The following is a 13,883-nucleotide window of genomic DNA, read 5'->3' as shown; positions in this document are numbered from 1 at the left end:
TACTCGATTACCCCATCCTCGGGAATTTCTCTTCCATTTGATTTCCTTGTTTACATCGCTATTGATTGCTTGATCTTGTTACTTGTTGCTCAGTTTTATCATTTCTACCCTGTTTCATTTGAAGTACTCGACCACACCCAGTAGTTTGGTAACAAACTGTGCAGTCGAGTACCCTGTTTACAGTTTCTGTTAAATTACTCGACCTGATACTCGACCACATCCAGTGCTTGGCATCAAGCTGTGTGATCGAGTATATTGCCTGTCATTGTTAGAATTCCTGTTTTTGCATGATCACCTAGGATTGTTAGAAACACCAAAACCTGTTATTGCTTGGCTTGACTTTGTGATATCTGATTGCATCTTGATTGCTAGCATCACACCCATTTGGATTGACACCTTAAATACTGCAATGACATGATAGTACTTTAAGGATAATTGATCTTAGCGAAAATCCTACTATCAAGAGACGATTGAAAAAAAGAAAAAACAAAGTTAGCTTCCAATGACTCCCTGGGAAAGGTAAGATGCTTCACAATTTCATTCTTAGGTTGCTCTTGAACTGATGTGTCTGGTTGAGTCTCCACATCATCTCTAATGTTGTTCTCAGCTTTTTCTTGCAGCACCTCGGTTTCTTTGCAGATTGGTAAGGGTTGATTTGATTCTTGCCCTTGAATAGCTAGTTCCTTCTCAGGACAACTTGGTCTCTTCTTTGTTTCTTCAGTGCCAATAGGTTGGCGATTGGCTGGACTCTTCTTTTCGCCATTCGTAAAGGCATTAAGTGTTTCAAGCATCTCCTCTTCCAATTCCTCAATACGCCTTTGTCTTTGTAACTTGTCCTGAAGATGCTTAGTCTGCTTGGGTTTGTTGTAAGCGTTGAGAATCTCCAAGAGTTCTTCCTTAAAATTTTCTTCCGCTATAAGGTTGCTTTTAACAGTGTTCTTTTGTTCCTTGGGAGCTTTCTTTGGCATTTGCTTCACAGCTTCTTCTTCTTTCTGGTCATGATTGTTGTCTAGCTTGCTCAAAACGTCTCTGTTCACCATGACCATAATACTCAGGCTTTGAGTCATCTCTGGCTGTTCTGATTCCCCAATTAGGCTTCTCATCAGGTCTCCTTGGTTTTGCCTCTTTTGGATGCGAGATCTGCTTATGCTGCTCTTTGTTTTTTCCTTGGAGATATTGACACCTGATGAAGATCGTTGAAGAAAGCATTCAGTTTGGTGTCCATAAGCTCTGTCACAGGTTCCATCAAAAGCTTGTTGTTGCTGCTAGGTTTTTCTCCATGATGAGACATCATTCCTAAAACAAAAAGAAAACACAAGTCACCAGTAACAAGTCCTAGAATTCGTTTTATCGATCAAATCGCATCATAGAAACCCTAAACTCATCAACAAATCAAGGACAAAAACCTTAGATCGATAGAAGGCGAAAAGACAAAAATATTTCTTGACTCTAGTGATCGATCGAGCCAAGCAGTCGAGCTAGATTAGTACAGATCAAAACTAGTGAAAGAAGATGAACAGACAAATAAGGATTCGAAAAACTCAACTTTCAGAGTTTGCTCTGATACCACATGATACGAATCTCCTACGGATCGTAAACTCTGAAATCTGTTGAGGGACTGGGATAGGCTTGTAGCAACAAAGCCAAAGCACATAAGGCAAGTGGTGGATCGAATGGGGTCTGACTCGAGTGTGCAGTCGAGTCAAGTGGTCGAGTGATGATCGAACCATGGTCGAGTGTGGTTCGGGCTTAACTCAAGTGTTCGGTCGAGTCAAGGGGTCGAGTCAGTGAACTGTGGATCGAAAGGTCACACAGAGGTTGCAGAAAGCCTCTGATATACCACTGGACCTTCTTTGAATATGACACACCAAAGGAGTAACATGATATCTTGATGGATATTACACACCAGCAAGAGATGATCTAATCTTAAAGAGTTTTTTATTGAAAAGATAGATAAGGTTTCTCAAGAGAGTACATAGAGTTTAAATAGAGAATGAAGAGAACAAGCCTGGAACAGACTCACAAGGCTGTCTCGGAAATGACAAAGAAATTAAAGACAGAATTTGAAAAGATAGAATGACTCTTCTCCTTCTCTTGGACGTGGGCTTTTCACTACAGGAAAATCGGGTATTAATAACATCGGAAAAACGCTATTGTAAAAAACGACAGCGTTATAGAAAACGCTATGTCATCGCCCGCGATAATAGGTCTGCCCCTTTCGATAGCAGTTTTTCGGATTGCTATTATTATTAATTTAATAATAGAGTTTCTTTATATGCAATTGTATAGTATTCAATAGCAGTTTATTATTGTTATGAAATAAATTATTTATAGCATGATTTATTATAACATTTTGTAATACTTTTGTGTATTTATACAAAATTGTATTTATACAGTATTTTTTTTGGTCATATGTATTTATACAGTATTTGTACATGGTATATACATTATTTTGGTTTAATAAATTATAATTATATATAAATTACAATTTATTATGTTTTTGGATAGATTAACATATTAAAATCATATTTTATTATATTATATGAAATCATAATACAGAAAAATAGATTACAAAGTAAATTTACAAAATTAAAAAGTAAAAGTACATCGTAAAGATAAATTAATGAAACTCTTATATCTAATCTTCTCGAGGCCTTGCACACTCTTTGATGTTCACGCTTCTTCTCAATCTTCCCATCTCCGCAGTAAGATGTCTCAAGATAAAACTAGTTTTTGCTACATAATCAACCACCAAGAGTAATTAGATTCTTAGCTAAATACAAATCAAACACATTGACAACCGATTGAATCTTACTCGATCAGCTATCTACAGAAATAACACAAATCAAATCTTTTGCAAATGGTTTTAGCGGATCTGCAACAAACTCAACGTATTAACTTAACACATACATACAGTTCACAAAAAATAAAGCTAGATTCACATGGAAGAATATTGAATTAAGAACTAGGTTAAGAACACAAGATTAAAAAGACTTCTCTCTTATTCCTTTAGAAACTTACTCAAAACTAAAGGTCTTACAAATCTCTTAATCTCTCTTATGGAATACCACAACCTAGGCATCTCATATATATAGCATAACCCTTTTCCTTTTCCTAACACACTTAGGAATTGGATAATTTCCTTTATTCTAGATAACTCCTAGAATATTACATATTTATCTTTAGCTTATTTCTCAAGCTTTCTTCAAACTTATCTCAACATTTTCCCTCCTAGGTTTGAACCCTTCTTCCGAAACATCTTGAACACCAATGAGCTCTCTCATCTCCTTGAATCTAATCCTACCAAGCGCCTTAGTTAGGATATCAGCTCGTTGCTCCTCTCCGGCAACATGCTCAACTTCAATTTGTTCATTCTCGACACACTCCCTTATGAAATGGTATCTCTTGTTTATGTGTTTGCTTCTTCCATGGAACACCGGGTTCTTTGCAAGTGCAATCGCCGACTTGTTGTCAATTAAGAGTGTCACCTTCTCACATGAACCTCCAACGACTTCTCCGAGTAATTCTTGAAGCCACAAAGCTTGTTTAGATGCTTCCGTTGCAGCCATAAATTCCACCTCGCATGATGATAACGCCACCGTATCTTGCTTTTGAGTACACCAAGTAATAGGACAGTTCTCAAGATAGAAAACATGTCCGGTCGTACTTCTCCCATCATCTTCATCAACATTGTGGCTGCTATCACTATAGCCCACCAACTTTGTCTTGTTTCCACGAGTAAAAAACAAACCAAGAGCAAGAGTTCCTCTTAAGTACCTTAAAATCTGTTTTAGTGCCACTTCGTGAGACTCTTTAGGTTGTTGCATGTACCTACTCAACACGCCAACACAATACGAGAGATCGGGTCTTGTGTGAAGTAAATATCGGAGACACCCTATGATTCTTCTAAACTCTTTCTCGTCAATGTTTTCTTCTTTTGGTGCCTTAGACAACTTTAAGCCCGCATCCATTGGTATTCGGACAGCATTGCATTCAAACATTCCGGTTTCTTCTAAGATCTTGGATGCATACCTTTCTTGTTTAAGTACTATCCCATTCTCAAGCTGCATTACCTCAATTCCAAGATAATAAGTTAATCTTCCGAGATCATTCATCTCAAACTTTGTTGACATTCTTTTCTTGAACTCCAAAATTGCTTCTAGACTTGAACCCGTAACTAACAAATCATCCACGTAAACGGCTACCAAGAGAAGATGATCATTCTCATTCTTACGATATAGAGAAGCTTCTTTAGAACATTTTATTAACTTTAATTCCTTGAGAATTTGATTTAACTTGTTATTCCATGCCCTTGGAGCTTGCTTTAAACCATAAAGTGCCTTGTGTAATTTATACACCTTCTCCTCACTTCCCTTGACAACAAATCCCTCCGGTTGAGTCACGTATACTTCCTCTTTTAATTCTCCATGAAGAAAGGCTGTTTTCACGTCAAGATGGTGCACTTCCCATCCATTGGAAGCCGTAAGAGCAAGAATGAATCTAACGGTTTCAATACGTGCTACCGGAGCAAAGACTTCATCAAAGTCTATACCATGCTTTTGTACGTAGCCTTTAGCAACCAATCTTGCCTTGTACTTGTTTATACTTCCATCAGAATTACGTTTAATCTTGAAAACCCACTTTAACCCGATTGGTTTGATTCCTTGAGGAAGTTTTTCCAAACTCCATGTTTTGTTCTTTGTGATTGATGCAATCTCTTCATCACAAGCGTCTCTCCATTCTTTTAGCTCTGAAGCTTCACTAAAATCCCATGGTTCCTCATTGACTTGAAGGAGCAGTCTTTCTCCCTCAATTTCGGCCAACAACACGTAATCTGCGAGATAACCTGGTATCTTCTTTGTTCTTGCTGATGGCTCTCGCAAAACAGGTTGAGGTTGCACAAACTCAATTTCAACTTCACTATCGGGTTCATTAGTGAGACCTTCCTGCTCTTCTTCTTCTTCATGTTCCTCTGTTTCCCATGTTTCCTCTGTTTCCGTATTAATCCCAATACCTTTGTTCCCAAAATCTCCAAAGCTTAGCTTAAACATTCCAGATTCTTCGCCAGCTTCCTTTTCATGATTACTCCACTTCCAGCTCCTAGTCTCATCGAAAACAACATCCCTACTCACGATTATCTTTTGGCTTGTAGGATCTAAGAGACGATAGGCTTTAGTTCCCGGTTCTACTCCCAAATGAACCAACATTCTTGATCTGTCCTCTAGCTTTTTCAGATGTGGAGCTTCTCTTTTTGCAAAACTTAAACACCCGAAGACCCTTAAATGTTCTATATTCGGTTTCTTCCCCTTTAGTACTTCGTATGGAGTTTGATCCACTAGAGTTCTTGTGCCAATTCTATTTATGAGATATGTGGCATGTCTCACTGCTTCTCCCCATAAATAGTTTGGCAAACTCATGTGCTTTAGGATACTTCTCGTCATCTCTAGTAATGTCCTATTCCTTCTCTCGACAACTCCGTTTTGTTGAGGTGAATAGGGTGCAGTTAGATGCCTATTGATTCCGGTATCTTCACAAAAGGCTTGAAACTCTTGCGACGTGAATTCACCTCCTCTGTCCGTACGAAAAGTTTTAATGGAAACTCCCGTTTCTTGTTCGATCAATGCTTTGAACTTCTTGAATTTCTCAAAAGCTTCTCCTTTCTCCTTTAGCAACATTGTCCACATGTAGCGTGAATGATCGTCAATTAGGACAAAGATATACTTCTTGTTCGCGGTTGTGGTAGGTGTGATAGGTCCACAAAGATCGCCGTGTATGAGCTCAAGTATTTGTGTGGCGCGATACAGTGTAGCTTGAGGAAACGGTCTTCTAGCTTGTTTACCAAGTAAACACGAGGAACAAGTGTTTTTCTCAATTTGAATCATTGGCATTCCAACAACTAGTTCCTTCTTCATCATTTTCTTCATTGTTTCTAACCCGACATGTCCTAGTCTTGAATGCCACTTTTCTGACTCGTTTAAGGCCATTACTTGTAAACACTTGGTGATCTCAACCTCCATAAGTACCTTGTACAACCGATTTCTTGATCTTTTTGCTCTTACCAACAGTTTTCCTTCTTGATCATATAGTATTAGGTGATCTTCTTTCATGTTTACTTCGCAGCCCGCTTCTGTTGCTTGTCCAAGGCTTATGATATTGCTTTTCAAATCTGGTATGAAGTAGACATCAGCCAAGACTTTCTTCTCTCCATCTTTGCTCACAAATAAAATTTATCCTTTGCCCTTTATGTCTATTCGGGAATCATCTCCAAAACGTACTTTTCCCGTGACTGTCTCATCAACGCTTGAGAAATACTCTCGGTTTCCTGACATATGATTACTCGCTCCATTGTCTAAGTACCACACGTTTTTCTCATCTAACTGTGTTTCAAAGTCACTCGGCTTTAGATTTCTCTCATTGAGATACACTACTTCATGTACCATCAAGTTCTCTGCCTTTTGTGTCTCGTCTCCTTCATTCTCACACGTTTCTTGGAGTTTTAGCAATCTATCGGGACAGTTGGAGGCATAGTGTCCGTTTTTATCGCAACGATAGCACACCAATTTAGATTTGTCTCTGCCTTGACCATTCTGAAAGTTTCCATACTCTTGGTACGGACCATACCTACCACGTCCTCTGCTTCCTCTTTGAAAGAACCTTCCACCTTGTCCTCTTCCTCTCCCGTAATTTCCTTGAAACGATTGTGAGTCCGAGTTAACAAACATAAGCTTCCCTTGGTCTTCTTGTTAATTTTCTTCCTCATCACAAGTTCTATCTTCATACGTTTTCATCCTTCCTACAATATCCTCAAAGCTAGTTTTATTAAGATCCAGGACTTGCTCCAAAGCTGCGATGATGTGAATAAATCTTTTTCTTGGTAAACTGTTAAGAAACTTCTTCACGAGTTTTGGAGTTTCGATGTTTACTCCCAACGCTGCAGATTTTGTGACTATCTCCGAGAGTTTACCAGAGAAAGCATCAATTGTGTCAGTGTCTTTCATCTTTATCTTTTCGAATTCAGCCATCAAGGTTTGTAACCTTGCTTCCTTGACTCTCCCAACCCCTACATGTCTTGATTTGATAGAATCCCAAACTTGCTTTGCATCTCCTAAGTCGCCAACTTGCAGGATAAGTACTTCTGGTATGGATTGGAATAACAAAGCCCTAGCTATGTCATGTTTCTCTTCATCAGTAGATCCCGGATCAATGGTCTCCCACACTTTATGCACCTTGAGTGTTGCTCGCATACGCATGACCCAAACTGTATAGTTCGTGTCATTGAGCATGGGGCATTTAATTGATGAGGAAGAACCACCATCCTTCGGCTTCACGGGAACCACCTCTCCCATGATTCTGTTTCACTACGTATGTCACCTCTCTTGGTGTATGCGTAGGGTTTCAACTTCAAAACTTTGACGATGTTATCAACACTAGAAAGCTTAATTCAATAGGTTTATGCTCTGATACCAATTATTGAATTAAGAACTAGGTTAAGAACACAAGATTAAAAAGACTTCTCTCTTATTCCTTTAGAAACTTACTCAAAACTAAAGGTCTTACAAATCTCTTAATCTCTCTTATGGAATACCACAACCTAGGCATCTCATATATATAGCAAAACCCTTTTCCTTTTCCTAACACACTTAGGAATTGGATAATTTCCTTTATTCTAGATAACTCCTAGAATATTACATATTTATCTTTAGCTTATTTCTCAAGCTTTCTTCAAACTTATCTCAACAAGAAAGAGATCACTCCGCCGTAAGACACATCATGGCCATGAGCAAGCAATAATCGGAAAGCTGAAGCATAAGTGGCCAAGTCCAAATTTCAGAGAAGACAAAGCAACGGATTTTGGTTTCATCAGACACACAAAAGCAGAACCCATTTGAAAAAATTTGTAAGAAACAAAGGAAAATAGAAGACCTAGACATAAATCTAGACATTTCGATGGACACAAGTTTGTTAAGTAAAGAAGAATTAGTAAACAAACCATCAGATTTATGGAAACAAGAAGGTGAAAAGTCTCGCACGTGGCTCGAAGGGTTTATGTTTCCAATGAGGCTAGGTTTGCTGCGGTCTACGGTGGTCACGGCGGATCCGTCTCTTGTGTTTTGTTCAATAAGGTGGCTGTGGTGTGAGTTGGTCGAACCCCATCAAGATATGAGACTTTTCTGGTGAATTCTGCAGCAAGGGATTCTCACGATGGAGTGGCTCGTGTTTGTTGAAGTTTTTGGTCGCGTTTGGTTCTGGGAAGGGCTTCTATTGACGAAGAAAGAGATGACTAAGAGGAGAATAAGTGAAAAAAAATATTTAAAAAGTTAAATTTTGTCCGTTAGATTCATTTTAATCAACGGTTCATATTAGAACAATACGCCACGTCAGCTATCCGAGTAATCTCTTTCTATTGGCTCTGCTCTTGTTTATTTACTTATACCATTTTAAACAGATTATTTATTGAAATACTATTTTTAAATGGAAAATATTTTATCGTAATTAGAATACATTTTTAATTAAGATTTAAATTTAGTTAGAGTTAAAAAAGATTTTAAAATAAAACCATTAAACACAAATTGTAGTATAATAAATATACATAGATGAAAGCTTCAAATACTTATAACTAACCGATTATGATTTGTTAATTTGTATATTTGTAATATGTTTTCAATTTTGTTATTTTATGTACTTAGTATTAGATAATATATTTTTTGCATACCATTTTGTTAATTGATAAATAGTTTAATATGTTTCTATATTGAACCGTAAAAGGTTTAGGGTATAGGGTATAGGGTTTAGGGTTTAGGATATAGGATTTAGGGTATATGGTTCAATTTTGAAACATATTGTTTACCATTTATAGATTAACAATATAAAATGCAAACAAATTATTAGAAACTTTATCACATTTGATTATTTGTTTTGCGATGTATACTGTTAATTGATAAATTGTAAAATATGTTTCAAGATTGAAACTTGCAAGGTTTAGGGTATAGGATTTAGTTCTGAAACATATTTTTTACTATTTATTAATTAAAAAAATAAAATGTAAAACAAGTATTAAAAACTTTATCATATTTGGTTAATTTGATTATGTATGATTAATAAATGAATGTTTAAACGTTTGAGAATATTATTGGATTATGTATAATTAATAAATGAATGTATGAGAATAATTCTGAACAAAATAAGTTTTTTTTGTTGTAGTTATAATTATGAATTTAGTATTTTTAATATATATATATATATATATATATATATATATATATATATATATATAGTTTAGCAATGTCATAAGTTCGTTGGCTTAATTTTGTTATTTAGCAATTACATATAAAAAGAGATAATATCTTATGAAATTAACACCCAAAAAAAAACATTTTTTGAGACATAACCGGAGGTAGTAGTCATTGAATCAAGTATCTAAAGCTTAACATTCTAAAGTAGTTCTTCCTTTCAGTATTGGTCCTTGAACCTGCACATAGACAACAATAGAAAAACAATAGAGTCAATAAAATTGTTGCACAGAAAGAGTTAATGCAGAGGAAGCGAAATTTGACACTTACTTCGTATAGTTCCTTAATAAGTAAATCTTGTTCTTTGCTAAAGGAACTCACTTCTCGTTTAGTTCCTTAATACTGTTCGACTTACATTTCCAACAGTATAGATTGTATATAGGCAAAACACATCTAGTTATATATATATATATAAAACAAGGAAACTAAACCCAACAAGGTTATAATCTGAAACATCCACACAAGCCTAATGAGTTATTGGTATATATAACAGAGAAAAAAATTGTTATGATCCCACAGTATATACTCCACTTCTTGTCCTGTAGTTAACAATCACAAAACCTCAAACTAATCTATAACTGAAATTCTGAATTGCAAGAATTAATTGAGAAACCACATGCATAATCCAGAAATTTCCCAATTAGCAAAGCTATACTCACGGTTTAAGCGATGCCTTACATTATCATCATCAAGAAAATAACAAAAGCTTCCCCTTTTGTTCAATGAACAAACCAAAGTGCTTTTCCCTACAAAACGAAAGATTAGACTTTCACATAGACATAGACCAAACTAGTCGCTGTTTCTAACGATTATTGCTGGCACTTACCTGAACCACTAAGAGTCTAAGACTGGTGACCCAAATTACACATCCTTTCTAATCAAGCAATCTCTGAGAAACCAAAATCAGAGATTCAAAAAAGAAACATGAGCAAAAAGATACAAGTCACTTTCAATATAGTTTGTACCCATGAAATTTCTCATCTTACAACTCCACGAAGAATCTAAAAGGCATTTCATCACTTCTAATCAACAAGAGTTTTTACAATAACAAGTCTGATAAGTGATAAACAAGAATCAAGTCCGAAACTCAAAACATAATTGGATCTGAAACCATGAGACCTGACGGAGAGATTGAGCTACTACTTTGCAAAACATGATTGAGAAGAACGGAAGCCGCCATTGACGAGTTCAGAAGAGAAAAAGGGAACTGTAGTCACTTAACTGAAATCTTCCTGCAACAGAGCAACACAACCGAAACGGATCAAACCCAACATGAAATAAACACTAAGAAAACCCAAACATATAATTTACCTTCTGTGTCAATTTCGACCTCACCAATTTGATTTGGAATGATGCATGGGACGATTGAGAGGGGTTTGTAGATCGACAGTGAAACTGACGATCGAGATCCAGAGGGATTGCGACTGAGAGGGAACGAGACTGAGAGGTATCGAGAGTGAAAGAAGAGACAAACAAATTGGGATCGAGGGTGAGGGTTTCCAATCGAGTTTGAGAGAGAAAGAAGAAAGAAGAGAAAAGAGAGGAGAGAAGAGAGACGAGATAGCCAAGATCTTGTTTCTATTTGGCGTCTTCAATGTAATTCTCTTTTTCTTTATTTTTTTTTTATTTTAATTTTTTTGGTAAATTTTGGAAGGGATGAAATTTTCAATTTCCCGGTTACCTTCTACGATAACGTTTTCATTGTCTTTATGCTATTACTGAACTAAAAATTAGGCGCCACCACGAAATATTTTCGCGCCTATCCTATCATAGCGTTTGTCTTTCCGGAAACGCTATGTTAATTTTTCGAAAACTCAACTATAGCAGAAACATTAAAAACGCTATGATGTATTGCTATTAATACCCTCATTTCCTGTAGTGTTTGTTGCAAAAGAGTCCATGGGCTTCTGATTCAACAAATGGGCCATGATGGAGTGACACAATTGCCTCATTAAAAACCTTGTTGAGGAAACCCATTGGGACAAAACTCAACAAGGGAAAAAGAGTACAATTGGATCACTCTCCCATTGTTGAATCCAATTGGCTTATCTCTTTCTCCAAGCCAAGGTGGTTTGATCAACTTCTTCAATAGAACATCCGCAGCTACAAGCTCATCCTCAGGTTCATGCTGCTCCTCTGGTTCAAGCTGCTTCCTTGCTCCGTGCTGCTCAACAAGTTCAAGCTCATTTCCACATTCCAAGTCTGTGGTGCTTTCTAGGATCACATCAGTTTGTCTTGAGGTTAAGATTATGTGTCACTTCTATTATGGAGGAAAAAACCAATTTTTTGCAACAACGGTGATTTTGTTTCCCATTCTCCAGTCATTTATAATTAGGTTAAAGAGCATATTTATAAGAGATTGTTGCCGACAATTATGAAACCGACTTCCTTATATTTATAGCAGTTTGTAACATAGGGTTTTAGGGTTTTACACAGTGTATACTAACCGGGCTAGAAAAAAATTTCGACAATAAGTCCACTAAATATAATTAGGTATCGTTTTTTAAGAAAATTTCGAACTGATTTTTTTATTAAGAAACGGAAAGAAAAAAAATTAAAAAAAAATTATATTAGGCAATTTCATTAAGTGTAGGCAAAAGAGTAGTTTATAATTCCGAGAGCTAACGTGAGCACTTTAAACTTCTATATTAGGCAATTTCGTTAAGGGTATGCAAAAGGGTTATTAATTGTGTTGCCTATTTTGGCGATGCTTTTTCTTTTGAATTTTTGGCAAATATCGATTTTTCCTTTTTTTGTTTTTTTTTTAAATTACCTTGAGAATTTATGTTAAACATCGACGTGGACCAATAACATCGCGTTTTTAAATTTCCATGTGGACGGCCTCAGAAGTTTTTAAAATCCAATTGGTCCCATAAAACGCTTATGGCTATAGGGGGTTTGATCGTTCTTATTCTTTCTTGTTTTCTAAGATTTTCTTTAGGACTTATTCTTTTCTGTTTTTAATATTCATCTATGTATAATATACTATATAAGATTAAAAAGAGATTCAAAACTATTATGCGGCCAATTGCCTTTATTTTAAAAGAACAACTTTTTTTTTTCTTTAATAGTAAATAATTTTTAGTTTACTATCTGAAAAATATGAATGTCTGAAAACCAAAATATCTTTTTTAATTATTCATTAATAAACTTAAGGAATAATTTCCTTATATAAAAAATTCATTATTTTGAGTAGTTTTTATTATTTTGCATATTTCAAAGTTTTCTGCAGATATCGATTTTTCCTTTTATTTTTATTTTTGTTAAGTTACATTGAGCGCATATATCGATTTTTACTTTTTTTTTTTGTTTTTGTTAAGTTACCTTGAGAATTTATGTTAAACATCGACGTGGACCAATAATATCGCATTTTTAAAATCCTAGGTGGACGGCCTCAGAACCTTATGGCCTCGACTTTTATATAGTATAGACTAGGTTTTGAACCCACACTACCCGTGGGTTTGTTATATATATTTTGGTGAAATGTAACGATTAATGATATCCACACATAGCGTGGGTTTGTTCTAATATTATGGTAAATTATATCGATTAATGATAGTTGTCAAAATTTTATTTTTATGTATTAGTGTTGTTAATAATATACATCCAGTATATAAAAGAACTTATAGATTTTTAAAATTTAAAATTTCTATTGAAACAAAAATTTTATTTTAAATATATAATGTAGAAAATATTGACTAAAACATTAAGGGTTTTTAGTAATAAAACCCCTCAACTAAAGATAAATAGTAAGAAAACTCCTCAATTATATATTTAGTGGAAAAACCCCTCAACTTTGAATATGTTCATGCAAATTTCTCTCTGTCTACAGTGTCGTAAAAATTGGACGGACTACAGTTCAAATTAAAATCTAACATTTTTCAGAATCTCTCCTAATCGACTTCTACACCACACAAACTTCAGATAATCTTACTATGATGAATTATGGTTCGTCAATTTAGATTTTTCACTTTGAGAACTTTAGAGCTTAGGTTTGAGGATTTATAATCAGATAGAAGAAGATTTTGTTGTTTTTGTTTATAATTCATGTTATTTAAGTGTATATATGTCGTTTTTCAGTTTCAATTTAACTGTAACCCGTCTAATTTTTACGATAATGGAGACGAAGGGGAATTTTCATGAACATATTTAAAGTTGAGGAGTTTTTACACTAAATATATAGTTGAGGGGTTTTTTTACGATTCATCTTTAGTTGAGGGGTTTTATTACTAAAAACTGGTATTTACTTGACATTTGAGCACACATCGCATAAAGTAAAATGGTTTCATTATCTACTTTTGTGTCATGATATATGGTTCTCAATCAAATTAGTGCTTTCTATAAATTCTAGAGACTCTTAATTGATAAAACTAAAACTTAAAAGTCCAAACATATTAAAATTACCAAAAAAACCTTTATATTTTTAGCACATCTTCTCACAATACAAAATTAAAGTATTCACTTGCTTCCTTAGAAAAGTCTTTTGTACTTATTTTGATTGGCAAATAGTGGTATTTTTTTTGTTCGTGCAACTTCATAAACTTAGGTTTGGCTCAACTTTTCCAACCCGAATAAAACATTCTTTAGCTTTTA

At 35.2% G+C, this 13,883-nt stretch overlaps 1 long non-coding RNA gene across 3 annotated transcripts; it reads right to left on the bottom strand.

Annotated features, from left to right (window-relative positions):
- Positions 1–9,283: 9,283 nt before the first annotated feature.
- Positions 9,284–10,861, bottom strand: LOC110225908. Of its 3 annotated transcripts, none has more exons than XR_002330069.1 (3): positions 10,602–10,861; positions 9,561–10,522; positions 9,284–9,469 (listed from the first exon to the last, which is right to left on the bottom strand). It is a non-coding gene; the product is annotated as an uncharacterized LOC110225908 (long non-coding RNA). The 3 variants fall into 3 exon arrangements; XR_002330070.1 differs by having other exon boundaries at positions 9,284–10,036; positions 10,117–10,522; XR_002330068.1 differs by having other exon boundaries at positions 9,284–10,522.
- Between the last annotated feature and the right edge of the window lie 3,022 nt (positions 10,862–13,883).

This window comes from Arabidopsis lyrata (genome assembly GCF_000004255.2).
Source record: "Arabidopsis lyrata subsp. lyrata unplaced genomic scaffold ARALYscaffold_8, whole genome shotgun sequence".
Lineage (NCBI taxonomy): Eukaryota > Viridiplantae > Streptophyta > Magnoliopsida > Brassicales > Brassicaceae > Arabidopsis > Arabidopsis lyrata.
Note: the sequence above shows the minus strand (reverse complement) of the source record. Positions and strands in the feature narration are given on the sequence as shown.